At 38.9% G+C, this 16,630-nt stretch overlaps 1 protein-coding gene across 1 annotated transcript in view; it reads right to left on the bottom strand.

Annotated features, from left to right (window-relative positions):
- LOC134530706 (uncharacterized) overlaps positions 1 to 16,630 on the bottom strand; it is a 466,998-nt gene that overhangs the window by 343,848 nt on the left and 106,520 nt on the right. The window lies entirely within an intron of this gene.

Raw genomic sequence — 16,630 nt, 5'->3', positions numbered from 1 at the left:
AAAATTAAGGCACTCAGTGTGTCAATAGGAATCAGATTATATATACTAGCCGTGTGCTCTATGGTAAATAATTTAATCCTCATTTTTGATAAATAAACAAAAACGCTGATACAACTGACCGTTATCTATAAACAGAAGCCTATACACCAATTTCCATAGTTATTACTTCAAAAATTACAAACTTGATACAAAATTCCACCCCCTATTTGACCTCCTTAGAGAATGAATTTTCAAAAATGCTTTCGTAGTGCTCACTTACGTTATTTAAAGAACTCCTATAACACAATCTCATGCTTCTGAATCCATCGGTTTAAGCTGTGCGTCGTCTGTCAGTCAGTGTTAGGACTTTGTATATTTATATTTGTATACATACACAAATAAATTTTGAGTTTAAGATTGTTTTGGGGTCTATGGACAATTAAACAAACACTAATTAAATTTTTTTTCCAAAAGTCACACAATGGTAATGGCTACAATACTTCCTTGGAATTCCACCTAATATGAGGGAGCATGTGATAATGAAAGTGACGTTGTTAAAATGGTTGTGACGTCAGAGGTCGAAGGTCGCGGCTCTAGGCTCCTCGCCCACGACCATCGACATCACAGAGCCGCCAGATTGGCGCTGAATGGCTTCAGCCGGGGTCGCGACAAAGCCCCAATCTGGCGGAATGCACGCGCCGTGGTCCCCCGACGACGCGCGTCACGCCCGCTGTCCGCAAGTAATCCGCGCTACGCCCCGCCTGCCAGGACACGCACACGCTGGCATTTGTCAATCTGTACATTTACATGGGAGCAACTGTATCGCTACCAAGATAAGTATATTCGCAGTAATGCTGGGTTCAGTTTCTTAACCCGGGCGTGTATGCTTTGTGTTATCCCAGAACCTCCAAAGGTTAAAATTATTTGTAAACATTTCCCTGAATAGCATTCCAGTATTAACTGCGCACATTAATTAGTATAATCAGACAAAATAAAGTCCACTTTTTAATATTCGATTGCCTTGTTCCTTGGCTTAAAAATATTTTGCTTAAATGGTTATGTTTCTAATGCATTTAATTATTTGAATACCTTAACAAGCTACAGTAGACTAACATCACAACCTAATCAACGGAAAATCAGTAAAAGAAAAACTCACACCCAATCTTACCGTCATTAGTGTCGTTGTTTAAGACAATGCACCATATTATTATGCCAACATAAGTAAATCACCAACATACAGTTGGAATAAAGAGGTAAAGTTGTGTCATACAATGTAACGTGCAATTTAAGCGAATTGAAAGACTATGTAGAAAATACTTTTAATAGCATGGGAGCAGGAGACTTGAAACCATACTGCGAGCACGTGAAGAAGATATAACATAAGTTCTACCACCTTTATTCCCGTATTATAAGGCTATGAAATGTGTGGACAAAGACAGCGACAATGGATAGCAGGGGGGACGACTGTAATACCAGTTCATCACGTGACATAATGGAAGGCGTAGCTATACTGCCACGCAGCAACAAATATATGTGGCGAGTAATCGATATTTTCAGTTACAATATGCACTAAGCGGTAACCTTCACAACTTGTTCCCTTCTTTCTTTGTCGTGGCTCTATAAATGTTAATTTATGACGTAGGTAACCTAATTTTTCAGTTAATCTGCTGTACTTGTTATTCTAATTTTGCTAAACGATAAGTGATTTCCATTTCAAAAATTCTGCTCACAAGCTATGCCTGACTTGCAAATCGTAAGGACTCAACTGGGAATCAGTATTAACGGCAGTTCAATCCATTGTACAATAAATATAAATCAATAATAAGTGATGATATTTTGAGAGGCAGAAATTGAAAAAAAAATATGTCTGCCAAAACAAATCGACCACTTTCAACAAATTTTCAGTCGAAATTCATAAATTTGCAGTAGTTGTATTTATTTTAAATTTAATCTGTACATGCTGGTAAGATCGTGCAGTATATGTTTGTTTTTAGACAACAGACCATGTGAATGTTTAATTTTGACTTGTAGCCTACAGAATGCACGTCCTACGTGATTAGCGAAATTCTCCTGGAATAAAAAACTTTGGTGGAATAAAACTAAAATTAAAACAAGTATATTTTTAGTAGCGGGAAACAAGCAATGGTTTTACTGAGACATTTAAGTATTTTCCCGAGTAAGGAAACTCATGTAGTAGCATGGAGGTATTTATAAACCTATGGGGTGTATGTGTTCCGAGGATGAAGTCACTCTGTTTAGCAATGGGGTGTGAAAATTATTAGACTCAATTATTTTTTTTTTCCTTCCTGAAATGAAAATCTTTGATAGTCTAACAAGAGGAGGTCGGCTCCTCGTCATCGTCGATTAAGTTCACAGTATTGTAGGGCTCGACTAGAAATAAAAGTAACGCAAGTGAGAGCGCTCCAGATGGACAAGCGCTTAGGAAATAATATTTTTTGTCGCGGATTGGTCAATACATGTCTTTTATTTTCGTGAATTTTCTAAGTAGTAGTTGGCGCGACGGAAATGATTCGGATTTCGTATTGCATAGGTCGCGGGCCTCGATTCTCCATGCAGAAAAGTTTTCTTTTTGGTTTCGTTTCAATTTTTACGATACTTAAACCACAAATGAAACGAAATAATGCATAATATATTAATTTATATTTTAACAAAAGGTATATGGAGTAATTATTTTTACAGGCCCGTAAACATGGAAAATTTGGGATTGGTAATTACATATTTTGGTTCATTGGTGGCGTAATTAACGTAAAAATTGAAACGAAGTCTAAGAAAATAACCACGACCCTCGCAGTACGATTCCGAACTCTTACCGCTGAGCATCCACTGCTTCGAAATTGCGCTAACATAAAATACTTAAGTATTGATGGATATGCGACAAAGATTTTTTTTCATAAACGCTTGGCCACCTGGAGCTCACTTGCGTAACTTTCATTTCTAGCCAAGGCCTACATATACTTTGAATCCGTACGAATTCGGCGATTACAAGTTGCCGACCTCCCGTTATGAGAACTTGTTTTACCAATCGAACAGACCCGTAGTAATTTGTGAACTTAATTAAATTAATTTGTCAATATTACATGAATTGAGTGATTCTATAATGAATGAAGGAGAAAGAAAATTATAAGAAATCAAACCTTTTTTTCTTTGAGTTTAATCATTTTTACAACATTTTATTTAATATAACAACCCGCAGCTGTGTAAATCTGATTCTAGAGTTTCTTTTAATATGTTGAAAGGAATTGGCTATGAAGAATTGTAAAAAAAAAGTAATGACGTAGGTATTGTTTAAAAAAAAAACATGTTTACAGCAAATCGGCGAGGAATTAATACAGAAAAAACTTCGTTCTAACTAAAGGAATGCTCTGCCATCCAGATAATATGTGAAATGTCGTGGGTGGTTCTCGTGTTGACTTGAATCACCAGCATGGCAAACATCGCACACGCTCGCTCCCCGACCTCGTACCTCCGCGCGCGGGAGCACCGGGCCTCTACACGGAATCAGCGTCAGCAGCCGCTGACATGGCGGCCGGCGTGTCAGTGACCGAGTGCGCGGCGCGCGGAACGACTGCTAGTGCACGGGCTAGGGGAGGCATCCGCGCTTGATTGAAACTTCCTGGACAGGCATTCCAACCACTGGATGGGATGGGGCCCCAGGCCCGGGGCGCTTAATTGGTTTGCAGTCACCGCGAGGGAACAGCGACCGGTGTTGAACGGGAGAGGGGCGGTGTTCACCTCCCACTCCCCCCCCCCCCCCCCTGGAATGACAATGAGGACCGCGGGTGAGCTACTACTTGCACCCCTCGGTGCTCCGCCAGGTCGACTCGACCGTCTTTGGCACCTTCAGCCGCGCGGCGCACAATGGACTCTTCCTGGTTCAGGGGAGAGGAGGCACTGGACCGAGCAGACACCTGCGGGACGAGGGCCTGGAAATTTCCAGAACACCCGAACCGTGAAGAGAGAGAGAGAGAGAGATGAGACTCGACGAGTGATGGGTCTAGATCCGGAGGAAAATTATCTACAGCCGGCTGCAGACTGCCGTCTCCCCCTTCCCTCGACCCCTTCTGGTCCTAGAACCCGGCCCGCGCGACTTGTTGTCGAAATTAATTTCGGGTCCCCCAGGGCTGATTGTTTGGATTCCACGGGCAATGAGGGTGGAGGAGGGGGGGGGGTTAGGTTGCTGGGGCGCAAGAAAATGGATTGGGGCGAGGTGGGAAAGGAAGGAAGGTTTGCATCGTCCAGTGTGTTTTGATTACCGAGGTGGAGATATCTCTAGCCCCTCCTCCCCTTCCTCTTTCCCTTTCTCGGCCGCACGTTCGAGCACCTCTCGGTGTTCAGTTGTAGCGAACGCGTGCTGCGAGTTCCAGAGTGTCGGTGAAGTAATAAATTAAACAGCGTCAGGCCTGATTGGCGAACCTCTTCGCTCCTTGAATGCGTCATTTACTGGCAACCAAAAAAAAATATTAATTTGGACTCTTTTATATTCTCTGTAATGGGAACTATGTTCGAAAGTTACATTTAAAGTAAGTGTCATTCACACAACTTGTCTCAAATTGTAACAGTTCTCAATAATAGCCTGAATGGTACATTTTGCAAATGTCACTTGCAAAGAAAAGCATGTTTATTTACGAACGATGACATCCATGTGAAGTTGTTTGCAAAAACTGTTCACATTACAGCAGTGAAAAAAAAGAAACGTATAGCATTAGCATTGCTTTATAACGAGCAACTTTGAGACAAGTTACATAAAACAGACCATTTTTTCTGTGATGGTGTTTTCAATTAATCCTAAAAATATATTTCTGTGGAACTCGAACCAAAACTTAAGAACTGACAAGGTTTTCTGACCTCGTTTATTTCATTAAAATTCTCAGACATCCCAAACTAAATTCTTTAATGTGGAAACTGTTGCAATTTTTCTTTTCAAATAATAGAACTTGTTTTTGAAACAGTGATAAATGCTTCATTTAAACCAGAAGAAACTCACTGATTACTTGTGTGACTGAGTTTCACATATTCTTATTAGCGACTGCATATTTACATTCAATTCCGCTAATACATGCAGTGTTTTTCACAACATTTGACAAATTTTAAGCTAATGAACACACTTGTTTTCTAAATCTTCCACGAGGAAAATTTACATTTTTAAAATACTCTACAAAAAGAGCTAAATTCTCGAAAGAATAATGACAATGAAAACTATGTACGTTGACTGTAAATGTATTCGTTATCGATACCAGCAGCAAAAATGTCTTAAGCTCAAACGTTATACCTTCCCACAGAACATGTGGCAATCTGCTGATAAAGCACACATATTTGTTTTCGAAGAAAAAAAAAATTTTTTTCTAAGGTTATCGTTTAGCTGTAAAATGCTGAAAGGTATTATAAAATTTAAAGTCTTTAAAATATTATAAAATAAGCAGCCATAAATTCCTCTTTAAAATAATTTTAACTGGTATTCGTAATTGCACATGAATAGCAACGTAATAATCGTCCTAATAAACTTCATATATTTAAAGCGAAAAACATTGAAATTTTTTTTAAATGCAACATTAATTCGCAAAAAAATTTTAATATCTAGATATTTTTTATAAAAGTGTTGCTTTTTTATTATCTGGTTGACCGAAGTATGTTTCTCAGAATTTTCACATATGTTTCGTAGTACGACAGTAGCATTATCGTTGGCCTAGTAAGTGCGGTCCTATAGCGTTATCGAAGCCAACATCCTGCAGTCTGGACTTGATGATTCTGTATTTTCTTGGCCCTTTATAATTTTTTTCAACGGCTGCTTTCATTGAGAGAAGATATTTTAGTCTTTAATGGTCTGTATGTGGCAAAGCCGTTCAGTTTATGCTGGTTTGTGATGACTTTTAGTCCACAGTTGGACGTGCCAATACAACTGGCCCCAATTGAAATTCGCGAAAATCTAGAAGCATTTAAAGTTTAGCTCTTCTTTGAGTAAAACTGAAAAATATCGAAGTCTCTATATAGGAAAATTATTAACAAGAACATCATGTTAATAAACTTTAAAAAATCTTGAATTCACCCAAAAAAAAAAAAAAACATTCTTTTGAAAATTGAATTTATATATATTTTAATATAAATTTTTAATAAAAACATTGAACAAGATGGAATCAATACCAGCACATTAGTTATGTGATAATTGCGTTTAGAAATAAAGATCTTAGATTTTCGTGGCCGTTGTCTGAAGTTGCTTGGCTTCTGTGTTGTAGTCGCATCGAAGACAAAGATCTCAGACATTTCGGTCGACCTTGCAGTCGCCATCATCAGGGTAGCAGTTACGTACTAAGGTTCTCGATTCTTTACTGACCTAAGTTTAAAACTACGAGTGTTTGGGAGGGGTTTAGGCAGAGAAGACTCTAATAGTGTCTCAGGCCGAAGCCTATACGCTCTGATCATGCAGGGTTTAAGCCATGCAGGAAAGGTAACAAGCATTATGTGCTAGGAGGGGATTGGCCAGCCATGGCAGCGATTGGCACCATTACTAACTCCCCTCACTTCTTAATTCTAGACTTAAAATAGATAAGTTGGGCCCAGGTAAAACCTCCATAGACACAGGTGCTCTATCATGCAAGGTGCGAAAATCATGCATTTAGCATGCAGGTTGATTACGGGAAACAGAGTGAAGTTCAGGTAAAAGAGTTGGACAGAGTGGAAAAGAGTCTACGATGCGGGGGGTTGGGTTTTTGGACATTGCTGTCTGCATTGGGTTGGTTGTTGCTGGTTTGTTTGGGAGCGACTGTCATCGTTTCCCTCTCGGCTGCCAGTTAGCCATAACTTGAATTAAGAAGGGGAAAAATTTCGTGAATAATAAAACTAGTACTAAACTAATTAACGCGATTGTGCGTGTCCTACACTCGGCACTATTTTCTCCTGTCTTTAAATACTCTTGCCTAAGAAGTTTTTCCTCATTGACTACAGCTGTTGGCCAATCAGAGCCTTCCTTTCTTCTGGTTGGCTGGTTGGCTTGACTAATCGGAGCTGAGCTTCCGTGATTGGTTGGAGCTGCTGGCCAAACAGTGGCCTCTTTCTTTTCTTCTGGTTGGCTGGGCTGTTTGGCCAATCAGAGCCTATATGTCTTTAGTTGGATGCAGAGTTAGGTTTTGAGGATTTTTGAGTGATCCCTATATTCTTACTTAAATTTTATCCATCCTGTAATTCATCCTGAATTTCATAATGTTTTATTTAGGAGTAAACAGTTAAAATAAAATATAAATAAAGCGGGTAGGATGGTTCCCACATATAACCATCAATTATAGTTTTTTTTGGGTGTTAAATGGTTTAGTTGCTTTTTAAAATCAAGTCAACCCCAAGGTAACGACTTTCGTTGGAGTCGATCCAGTTGATTGTTTTATTAATGATACAAGATCAATATTTTCACATTACCGTGATTGACGTAGTTAATATCCATAGACGATAAAAAAGGACCTCATCAGGTAAGTTATATTTAAAATTTCCCAATAGGAAAAATACAAGCCATTTTAACCGAAGCCCATTTAAATTCCACGTCGATGTTTCGAGGTCATGAAATTCGCGTTAACAATGCAGATGTCTTCTTTTTTTTTTTTTTTGACAGTTCGATTTTGCCATATAAACAAGATGTATCCCCCAACGGGACTAAACGACGTAATTTATCAAAGTCCGGAGGTTATTGGAAGAGCGCGGGGAGGGGAATAGAAGGCGGTGGCGTTCGGGCGAACCCTCTCGCTTATTTTCATCGCGTGGCAACGTGATTAATTCTCTCCTCGTTTTAATTGCGAACACCTCCCCCCCTCCCTCACACACAAAAAAAAACCTTCCTGGGGCCGTTCTTTGGCTGCCTCCTCCCTCCTGGCTTTCGTATTATTGCTTACACCCTACAGCCAGGACCGCTGGCGTTTCTCAGGAATCGATCAATCAAGTTAACTGCTCGCACCACTATCGTTCCCGCCCCCCCCCTCCCCAACCCTCCAGGGACGCTTGTGTTTCCCCGTGGCGTCCGTGAGATCCCCGTGCGCCACGCTTTTGTTGGCCGGCGTCGCTCCATCAGGCCGGCCAACCACGAGGCGCAGCGCGAACTCCTCCAGCGCGTGGCTGTCCTCTTTTTTCTTTTTTTTTTTTTTCATTTTAACGTACTCTGTGAAAGGCCAGGCAAACCCATCAAAGTTTTTATTAATGAAGCTTAAGTTGCTGAGCGTGAAGGTTCGACAGCTTTTCTCGCCCATTGGTTTTGACACCCTGTTTCACTATTGAGTTCAGAATCGTGAGGACTGCTGAGAAACAGAAACAGAGAAATTTTATTTAAAGCCAGTTAAAACTTTTCGGCCATATGGCATTCTTTATAAATAGAAAATATGTTTACTAAAACTTATCGAAAAAAAATTTTCTTCGTGGCTTGTTTGCTACATTGTGTTGACCTGCGAATTTCGTATATTGTAAAAGATTGTGCACTCGAAGGATCCTGTTAATTGGATAACAGGTTATTTCACAAGCCCTAAACGACCAGAAGCCAATAACGTACTCCTGATATAAGGTATGGGCGAACCATTTGCCACCCGGAGAAAATGATGAAAATTGTCTGCAGCCATCAATGAACGCATTGAACATGCCCACATTTATGAGTCTAGACTAGAACTAAAAAATTACTCGAATTTTGCTGTTTTCTTATAATTAGATGTAACAATAACCAACAGAGTTTTTAAATTATAAGTTTAACTTCAAGGTGTTTCGGTAATATAATAGGATTTTAATAGGAACATTTTTAACGGCTTTAAAATTTTATAGACAACCAGATTGTTCCCCGGCTCCAGGACAAGTGACAAGTGTCTGAGCCCGGACAGCGAGGCGTAACTTCGGGGAAGTGATGAGTGTGTGTGGTGTGTGTGTGTGTTCCAGGGTGATGGGAGGAGACCTCGTCCCGGCATCGATGTGACAATGCGCCCAGACAACCTGCTGTGTCTGCTGGGACTGAGCTGTCTGCTGGGCTCTCTGCTCCCGGCAGAGTCCATCCGCTGGCTGTGTGTACAACCCCCCCCCCCCCCTTTCGCTGACAGGACAAGCCACCAATCACAGCCTCCCACGGCCCGGCAAAATAAGGCGGCCACCAGTAAGAAACACAAGTAACTTATTGCAATCTAGTAGGAGCCTTAGTCGGTAAGCGAGTGGTTAGGATTAGACTATTATCTTGGAAATCTCGTCGCTGTAGCAAATGAGCATACCCGTGCGACGTGAAACACTATACTGTTGCCAGGCTGCGTTAAACTGTGTCATGTCATCAACATGTCATCCTGTTGGCTCTGTACAGCGCGGAAATCCCGATTATGTGACTAGCTCAGCCAATGAGGGAACACACTGCAACACAGACGTCTGTGATTAATCTTAAACAACGCCACTGCGATAGGAGAAGTTACTATAGATTTCAGGCTATCTGATGCAAAAGGGTTTCGTGATAATTAAAAACATATATATTCACTAGCTGCCCGACCCGGCTTCGCACGGTTGTATTAATGGAGGGAAAATTGAGACCAAATAACTTATTTACAGTTATAATAAATGAAATAAAATGAAAATTAATTAATTTTGACAAAAATTTAATACAATGCTTTTTAATGTACCGAAGAAAAAACGAATAGCACCGATGGTTTCCCGACTCTCGAGCATGCAACGTTGTCATGGAGACGAAGTACCCACTGTTTCCCGGGCTTAAACACCAATCAACATTGATAAACAGTTTATTTTTAATTATTAAGACCATTAATCGAAATAAAAACTATCCTATCTCTCAAGTTGGAAAAAATTACACATAAATGCTAATAGTCATCGAAATCGGTTGACTTGGTGAAGAGTTCACTGGAAACAAACATCAGGACACTGTATTTATATATATTAAGATAATACATGAAAACTCTTATAAGAAATCATAGGTATTTAGTCGTCACTTTAGTCTCAGGCATTTAGCGGTTATTTGTCATTTTTCCGCCTCTTACTAATTATATACTTACTTATTTTTCTACTAAAAAAAAATGCCATTCAGATCTTCAAAAACTGTTACATATTTAAAATAATAAAAATTAATAATTTCGTTTACGTATTTTAAACATTTTGAAAAACTTATAAACACAAAGTCGGTATATTATAAAATACCAAATAGTGTGTGCTCAAAAAATAAATTGATCTTGTAAAAGTAATAATTTATATCCTATCAGCAAAATATAAGTTTTAAATTACATATCTCTCATTAAACATCTTCCATACAGTTAGGGGAGACCGGGGCTAGTTGGCTACAGGGGTAAGTTGGCACAGTGCTAATAGTTCGAATAATTACCGACAGATAGCATAACGCTCTTGTATGTAGGATCACACAGACCAGGTCCCTAGATCCTGTTGTTTTCCGCCGCGAGTCTTCACTATTACAAACAGGAGACCATTTTCTTTACTTCTACGTTTGGTGAGTAAAAATTTTGTCTTACAAAGACTTGGATATAACTTTTATAATAAATTATATATTTTTAAAACAATATTTGTGTATAACATTATAACGTGCTAGTTTTAAGAAGCAATTACTAAAATAATGTAAATATATTCCAATTCTTTCGTTCACTCAAGTAAGTTTTAAAAGTTGCTGTGGGGCTAGTTGGCACATAGATGGCGGGGCATGTTGGCACATGTGCCAACATGCCCCGGACACTTTCTCGCGATTCTAGATCTTCCAAAACGAAACGCATTGTTATGAGTAAAAGGTATAAGCTAGCACTGGAATGAAATAGCATATTTTTTTGAAATTCAAACCATTACATACATTATTACAAGTAGGAAAGACAACAAAATATTATAGTTTTATTAATTGGATATCATTTTTTATTTTAGGCTTCAACATGCGCACCTACAAAAGAACAAGTAATAGATGCCAGACTTCCCAAGACGTTGTTTTAACAGCAGTAAAGAAAGTTAAACTCGAAGGGAAGTCCATCAGAAGCGTAGCAAAGGATTTTGGAATTCCATTTCGCTCTTTGGCTCGATATTGTAGCAAAGTAACTGAAGAAAAACTTATTGCTCCACAAGATACCCCACCTCTTACAATTGGCTACAAGAAACTGAGACAGGTAAGGGCTTTTTAAAAAAAATGTTATGTTGTCGACCTGAATAAATATATCAATTAGGAATTTAAAGATGCTTAATGGCTTGTGGTTGTTTTTTTCAGGTTTTTACAAACGAACAAGAGAATGAGTTTGCTGATTATTTGAAGAAAGCAGCTGATATTTATTATGGATTGTCACCAAAGGAAGTCAGGAAATTCGCATTTGAATATGCAGTGAGACTTAAGGTAAGGTTTCCTTCTTCTTGGGCTGACTGTGAAATGGCAGGTGCGGATTGGTTTTCTGCATTTTTAAAACGGCATCCTACACTTTCTATAAGAACACCTGAAGCGACCAGTCTTTCAAGGGCTACGTGTTTCAATCGCACTAATGTGAAAGCATTTTTCGACAATTTGAAAGACGTTATGAATAGATTGAAAATTGGGCCTGGAGATGTGTGGAACATGGACGAGACTGGTATCACTACAGTGCAAAGACCAGACAGAGTAGTTGCACGGAAAGGTTTTAAGCAAGTAGGTAAAATTACTTCTGCCGAAAGAGGAACTCTAGTTACTGTAGCTGTTGCAGTATCTGCGACAGGAAATCATGTGCCACCATATTTTGTTTTCCCTCGCGTCAATTTTCGTGAATATTTTCTGAAAGGAGCGCCTATAGGTAGTTCTGGAGATGCAAATGCTACCGGCTGGATGAAGGAAGCAAATTTCGTCAAATTTGCACATCACTTCGTAACAAATGTTAAGTGTTCCAAAGAAAACCCATGTCTGTTGCTACTTGACAATCACGACTCACATCTTTCAATTGAAGCATTGGACTACCTTAAAGATAAGGGGGTCACTGTCCTTTCTTTCCCTCCACACTGCAGCCATAAACTGCAACCATTAGACCGGAGTGTATTTGGCCCTTTAAAGAAATTTGTGAACAGTGCCTGTGATTCTTGGCTGGTGAACCATCCTGGGAAAACAATGACTATTTATGACATACCTGAAGTTGTAAATGCTGCTTTTTCTAGTGCGGTTACGCCGAGAAATATTTTATCTGGTTTCAGAGTAAGTGGGGTATCACCTTTCAACCCTGATGTCTTTAAGGATACAGATTATCTTGGTTGTTACGTAACAGACCGCCCAGCACCTGACGAAAATGATGTTGACAGTGGAGAATTGCCTAATTCAGACAACACTGTTCAATGTAGACCAAATGAACCTGTAATCATGGAAGCAGGCCCTTCAAATATGCTGATTGTACAACTAACTGAGGAAGAAGCTGATCAGGAAACGTCAATGGACGTAACGAGCAGGGGCTTACACGAAATCGCATCACAAGATAAGGAAATTGTAGTTGATTCTACGTGCAACATAAGCCCAGAAATGGTGAGACCATTTCCCAAAGCTGGTCCAAGGAAAAATAACCGGGTAAATAATAGGAAAAGGAAGAGTGAAGTGTTGACAGATACTCCAATAAGAAATGAATTAGCTAAAAAGAAATCAGATATTGATAAGAAGAAAGGAGCTAAGAAAAACTTGTTTGGAAGTTCGAAAGATACAGTTCAGAATCCACGCAAGTCTAAGGTGAAAATGTTATGCAAGAAAAAGAAAAACATATGTGTCAACACAGCAAACAGCAGAGCCAGTAGGGAGGATACATTATGTCTTCTTTGTTTAGGACCATATTCCAAAAGCCGGCCCGGTGAACAGTGGGTGCAGTGCGTCGGTTGCAAAATGTGGGCCCACGAAGATTGTTCGGATAATAGCGTGCAATTTTTGTGCCACAACTGTAAGAAATGTTAGAAGACTTTGGCTCATGTTGGATCAACCAGTTAAAATTTAGTATAAATATTTTCATGATCAGAATTGGCATTCTATTAACATTTTACTGTATGATAGGCTATACAGAGAAAAATACTGTAGGTAAAATTGCTAAGATTTTAAGATTTTGTATTATTAGCATTAAAAAATACGGAAATTGGATATATATATATATATATATATATATATATATATATATATGTATACTTATATATATGCGCGCTAATGTATGTTATATATTTAGCTTAAATAAGCAACACATTCGTAATATTATCTATGATTGTATTTCCATAAATTTGTGATATCTGTTAAAAAAACTTGAAGGCAATCGATAAAATTTAGTAATGAAATAAAATAAAGATACATGCAAAAAAGTAATTAGTTGTAAAATTATTCTATATATCCCTGTATATATGTAGATATATGTAGCCTATACATATAGGCACATATATACACATATATGCTCAATTTTGTAATGTGTGCCAACATGCCCCTACGTGTGTGCCATCTTACCCCGTTCCAGGGGCAAGTTGGCACACAAGCAGTGGGACAGTTCATTATTAAATAAACCATTTTATGACTTTCAAACTGCGATTGTTGTGGCTCAAATATATTGCTGAAATGTAGATACTTGAACTGCCATAAAAAAATTTCACATTAACAACATTGAAAAAATTATATAAATGTTTTATTAAAAAGTGTGCCAACTAGCCCCGGGCTCCCCTACTAAGCTTAAAATACAAAACAATATTGTTTTCTCAAAACACAATATGAATTTTAAAGTAGGGGAAGGGTGGGTAGCCCCGGACAAAGCTAGTACGACTAAACGCTGCTAGATAGCAGTACCAATCTGTTACGAGCCTTTGCCTTCAGCGTAGTAGACAGCCGTGACGAAGCGGGCGGCCATTGTGGAGTGTTATGTAGGTAATACGAGTGTCTGTGTGTTTCGCAAGTGAGTTTCTTGTTACGGACATAATTTTTAATCTTTACCAGTGTGGATATAAGTAAGCATTTGCTGTTGATATTACTTATACAGGTAGAGTGTAATGTTTAAATATGTGTGTCATAGTGATAAGCCTTCATGATCAAATGTTACTCGTTGTTAAAGTGTTCAGTAGATGATTGCGAATCGGGCATCCCCAGACACATAAAGAATGGGTAGCCCCGAACAACATCGACTAATGCGTTTATAGGAGAATTAACAACAAATAAATAATGGGGTATTTTATCTGTTACAGGTCTACTGGAACATGCCAAAGTTTAAAGAAAAAAAGACAGATAGAGGGTCTTGGGGTGAAAATAACATGAGAGTGGCTATGGACCGTGTAGTTTCTGGAGATTTGACAGTAAGAGAGGCAGCAAACCGGTACAGTGTTCCAAAGAGCACACTGCATGACAGAACAGTTAATTGCGGTTTGCAAGTCAATTTAAAAGCCAAACTTGGTCGGTTCAATAAAACTTTTCCGGACGAGTTTGAGGTACAACTGGCAGATCACATCCGAGACCTGGACAACCGTTTAATGCCGCTCACGAGAAAAGAATTCCTCAAATTACATTTGATTTAGCTGAAGATTTGAAGTTACCACACCGCTTCAATAAAACTACTAAAATGGCAGGCAAAGATTTTTACTCTGCCATTATGTCCAGATTTCCGGAATTAGCCTTGAGAACGCCGGAATCTACCAGTGTTATGAGAGCTGTTGGGTTTAACAGAACTCAAGTAGAACTGTTTTTAAAAAAGCTGGAATCTCTATATCAGAAGTATGCTTTTCCACCATCACGCATTTTTAATGCTTATGAAAGTGGCGTATCATGTGTTCATGAAAATTCGAAGGTAATATGGGTCAAAGGAAGAAGGCAGGTTGGAATACTGACTTCCGGAGAACGTGGAAAAAACATTACAATATTGTTTTGCATGAGAGCTAATGGTGTATTTATTCCACCTGTATTTGTTTATCCTCGAAGTCGTTTAAACGAGCGGCTAACAATCGATGCACCAAGTGAGAGCTTAGCTGTTGCTCATCCAACCGGTTGGATGACTGGAGCAATATTTCTACAGTTTTTGCATCATTTTGTGCACTTCACTTATCCAACAGAAGAAAATCCAGTGTTGTTAATTGTGGATGGACATTGCAGCCATAGAGAACTTGAAGTTATCATGTTTGCTCGTGCGAATCACATTCATGTGTTAAGCATACCACCCCATACATCTCACAAGATCCAACCCCTTGATCGCACATTTATGAAACCCTTTAAAGGTGCATACGCTGAGGCTTGTGCACTTTGGATGAGAAAAAATCCTTCTGTGAGGATCAACGACTATGACATTGCAGGCATTGTGAATAACGCATACACTAGAGTTTGTCGTTTGGAATTGGCGGTAAATGGGTTTTCTAGCACAGGAATTTTTCCTTTAAACCCAGGTGTGTTCTCTGATCTTGATTTTGAAGCAAGTGTCATGACAGACATTCCAGATCCTTCAACGAATGGCAGCACAGGTACAGAGCAACTTCCTGCGGCAAATGATAGTCTCAGCAGAAGTGTAGGACATTCTGAAGACCTGTTTACAAACCCCGCAAGTCTAATCTCAGTTCGTTCTCAAGAACATTTTGACCACCAGTCCTCTACAACCATTGTTCATGACCCTCATCTATTACCACACAATGCAGACAAGAACCAGCTTTCTCCTGTTAGCTCGAACATCACGGAATGTCACAGAAGCGTATTGAACTCTGAAGTGTTTCCTTCTAACACTGAAGATCAATGTTCCCACCCTACTGAGAATGCAGCCAAGAAAAATTATTATTTTAAGAATTCCATGCAGCATTCAAACCAGAATCCAGCCGTAACTAAACCAAGCAAAGAGCCTCAGCCTTCTACCAGTGGGCTACAGGAATTGAAATGTTCTTATTTCCAGATCTCACTGAAAAAATTGTCACCTCTTCCAAATGAAGCAGAGAAGAAAATGAATGCAAGAAAACGGAGATCGCAGAGAAGTGAGATCCTTACATCCAGCCCCTATAATAACCAGATAGAAGAAAATAAACAAAATTTATCTAACAAAAAGAGGCGTACCCCGAAGCAGAATACTAATACTGCAACACCGAAATATGCTAGAAACCCTAATGAGAGTTTTTCGATGGAGCTACAAACGAAAAGAGCAAAGTTTCCTTTGTCACGATTAAATGACAAAGTTAAAACTACCTGCATTCTTTGTGGAGAAGATTTCGAGGAGGATTGGATTCAGTGCAAGGACTGTAATGGTTGGGCCCATGAAGAATGTGCTAGTGTTGATGAAAATGATGCGTTTTATCACTGTGATCACTGCAGATCAAAATGTGTTTGAGTGTTTTTATTTTCAGGATATAATTGCTTATAAAATGTGGCATTTCACTGTTTTTTATTGGACCGAATGTCTTGTCCGGGGCTACCCGACTATTCTATGTCAATCCCATTATATTAATGTTGATATTTTTGCATGTTGTAAGAAGAATAAATTATAATATTTCTATGTTTACATGCTAAACTTTAAAAAATACATCTGTATTAATAATTAACACTTAAATATAAAAATTAAAAAAATTTTCAATTACCTTTAATTAATTAATTACTTAAGTGTCCGGGGCTGCCTACCCTGTTTGTCTTTTAGGGCCTTTATAGAAGTGTTGGTGTTTGCAAACCAAATTGCAATGAATCACCAAAATGCAAATCTAAAAGTTGAAAAGTGAGGTGTGA

Source organism: Bacillus rossius, chromosome 3 (genome assembly GCF_032445375.1).
Source record: "Bacillus rossius redtenbacheri isolate Brsri chromosome 3, Brsri_v3, whole genome shotgun sequence".
NCBI lineage: Eukaryota > Metazoa > Arthropoda > Insecta > Phasmatodea > Bacillidae > Bacillus > Bacillus rossius.
Note: the sequence above shows the minus strand (reverse complement) of the source record. Positions and strands in the feature narration are given on the sequence as shown.